The sequence below is a fragment of the Populus trichocarpa genome, chromosome 19, assembly GCF_000002775.5.
Source record: "Populus trichocarpa isolate Nisqually-1 chromosome 19, P.trichocarpa_v4.1, whole genome shotgun sequence".
Classification (NCBI taxonomy): Eukaryota; Viridiplantae; Streptophyta; class Magnoliopsida; order Malpighiales; family Salicaceae; genus Populus; species Populus trichocarpa.
This window is the reverse complement of record NC_037303.2, coordinates 15,593,319-15,596,910: the sequence shown is the minus strand read 5'-3', so window position 1 is coordinate 15,596,910 and position 3,592 is coordinate 15,593,319.

Below are 3,592 nucleotides of genomic sequence, written 5' to 3'. Positions count from 1 at the left end.
CCACTAGTGCGAGGACAGACCCTCGCACTACAACAAACCAGCGACAACCCTTGTTGTCATTGTTGCGATGTCGCGGTCGCACAAATTAATTACCCTAGCCTCAAACACAACATACAAGATAGTATAGAGCAAGCAAGGGGTCGATCCCACGAGGAAGGTTCAAGTCAGATTTTTATGCTAGATGATATGCAATTTTGGGGGGGGGGTTGGATGTTATCTAGGCTAAAGTAAAAGAAAACAGAAAACTATCAAATGAAATTTAATAAAATCAGAAAATTATCAAGAGAACAAACCTTGGTCGCAAGCACACATCCACCTACAGAAATCAGAACTGATCATGGAAATGAAACATCAATTTATATTCTGAATATTTATCTCTTCTTAACATTGGTTAGTTAACGGATCCGCCGTATAATTAACCCTAACCATCAAACAACCACAGTGTCTGCACTAGTAATTTAATTCAATGGCAGCCTTAAGAACTAGATAAGTTGATTAATCAAGAAAACATAACTGTCCGCAATCTATGTTTGATTTGATTGAATGTTCTCCCTAAGATTAATAACGTAGATCCGTCATAATTATTAAACTTAGTTGCTTCACAAGTTCATATACCACAACTCTGGTTTTGATATCAAACTTACCAATAGATTGTCTACAATAATAACTTAGAGTCCGCTCTAGCAATTAAAATAAACAATCATAGAAAAAATAAACATAGGAGAACAAACATATTCATCATATAAACTGAAAAGAAAAGGTAAAATAAATCTCATAGTTCTTGAAATCTGAAGGTTTCTGTGTCCTTGCAACCAAGAAAACGAGTTTACCCTTGCATGTTTGTTGAACAACTAATCAAAAAGAAGGAGGAATGCATGATTTCGGGTTTCTTATAGGAGGGGGGCGTTTTTCTCCTCTTGGCTGGCTGCCCCCTCTTCTCTTCTCTTATTCTTTTTATATCGTAGAAAATCCTAGTTCTATTTTACAAAATAGTCCTCCCTTAAGTAAACAATTTACATTTAAGTAGTTCAATAACTATTTTCCTAAAAAAAGGAGAAATAACCTTGTATGAAATCTTCAAGCTTTGACTTAGAGGAGCTAAATTGCTGAAATAAAAACTTGGATGTCGGTTTAGATGCTTCAGAATGTAATTTGGACTCGTTTTTTTTATGAAACCTGTTTGATGGCAGAATTCAGTTGTCATCTTTGAAAAATCATATCTCCCTCATATGACATCGGTTTTAGCTGAACTTTAGAGCGTTGATAGGTCTGTGAGTCAGGAATCCAAAGAAATTGAGTTTGCATCAATTGGACGTCTGTAGCTCCAGATATTCAAGTCAAAATAACCGAACGTCAACATTGGCAAATTGCGAGATTTGACTTTGAAGGCTGCGATTTCCATGCTTTTCCTTATTTTATTTTCTTGCCTTAGATTTCCAGAAATGTATGAATGTTAGCTTTTTAATTCCACTGGAATCATTTCATTTTGACCTCTAGAGCTCACGCTCTGCACAAAACATCAACTGAAGGTCAAATTTGTCAATTACCTCCAATTTACTCTGTTTTGCATCTTTCATCCAAAGGTGTATTCAAAACATAAAATAAAGAATATCAAGGCATTATATATATAAAACATAGACAAAACACTAGTTAAATGTGGGTGAAATTATCGAATAATATGGTTGCATCAGTCGTTGGTAAGGTGGCACCGATAATGGGCAGTGAGCTCACTGCTAGCAGTTACTAAGAGAAATTATGATTTTTTAAAGAAAAATAAATTAATATAATTTTTCCCCTTATCTTATTTTAGGTTTTTTTGAGAGGTAGAATTACATATCTATCCCTGCAACTTATATCTAATTACTTTTAGATATATTTGGGGTTGAAATTACGATTTTATCCCTCCATATGTAAAATAATAATTTTATATTAAAATTGAAACCCTAAATTAAATTAATTATAGGATTAATTTTCCTAATTAGATTAGGATTAAATTAAAATGGTTAATTCAAAATTTATGAGTTTTGTCATATCCTAATAGGATTAGGATTTAATTAAATAATGTTTAGAAAAATAGTTTTTCTAAAGTAAAGAGAATTTTTAAATCAAAATTTTATTTAATTAATCCTAAAATAGTTTAGGATATTAATAAGAGTTTTAATGTGATTACTTTTCTTATTAAATTTTGAAAAAACAATTCAAAGAAAATTTATATTAAATAAAATTTATTATGTTTTGGAAATTATCAAATTGGATTTGATTTAATATTTCAAAATGTTAGAAATATTATTTTAAAAAATTGCACGTAAAGTTAGTGATTGTGCTTTTATTTGTTAGTTAAATGGTTGTAATTTTATTAAATAGGGTCTGTGTGTCTTATCTCTATTATTTCTTATGCGTTGTAATTTTTTTCTCATCTAATTCCCCTTAAATGTAACTCGAGGTTACTTAATTAATTATGTAAATATTATGTAATTTAGAAATGTAGGAATTTAGATAGGAAATTATTATGCAATACAAGTTAAAGAAAGAAATGGCGATGAAGGCTACAACCGAAGTGCTTGCAATGGACTTATGAAGACTTGCTACAACTACCTAGGATTTGACCATCTAATTCCATTCAATGGCTTGAGGGAATTAGCTTAGATATTTCTATAATCATCCAATTAAAATGACAAGCTATGAATGTATGTTTATATATGTAAATTGTTATGTATAAAATATATATCTGTTACGCCATGTTTTGAATGAGATGTGTTTAACTATTAAATCCCTTATTAAAATATTAAGTACATGTTGAGAACATGAAAAGATGCCTTCCAATTTTATATGCATAACACTAGAGTTTTATTCATGGATAACTTGTTAAGTCACTCAAGGTTATTGTTAATTGAATATATATATTGCTATAAAATTAGGTTCTACCTAACTAACCTATATGATTTAGATGAGTCACTCATGATCATATGAGGTTAGAGGTATGGGTTATGCGAAACATATAAGATATGTTTATACCAAGAGTAGTCACCTAACTGATCTAGGAGTCATATAGAGATGTAATTCATAAACTATGTTATCTACCTAATTTAATTTATTTTGATTTGTTGAGTCACTCAAGGTCAGATAAATTAAATGGTATCTTAGCCCACTAGGAAACTCTAAGCGAGATTTCTCGAATTAATAGGGAGGTCTATTAATTTGCAAGAAAATAATGGGAGACCAAATTAGGATTAAAGACCTTATCTAAATTTGGATTTAAATATGTATGCATGAAACTAATTCTCGCTATCTTTATATAAATAGGTTGGTAGATCAAAATGAGTAGTAACATATCCCTACAAAGTATACTTGATGCTAACAAATTGAATGAACCAAATCTCTTGGATTGACATCGAAATGTGAGAATTGTTCTCAAGCAAGAGAAAAGGTCGTATGTTCTTGAAAATCAAATTCCAAATGTCTCTGGTGAGGATGCTAAAGAAGAAATTAGGAATGAACATCAACGTCATGTTGATGGAAATGAATAGGCTGCATGTGTAATGTTAGCCAGTAAATCACCTGAACTTCAAAGGCAAAATGAGAATATGGATGC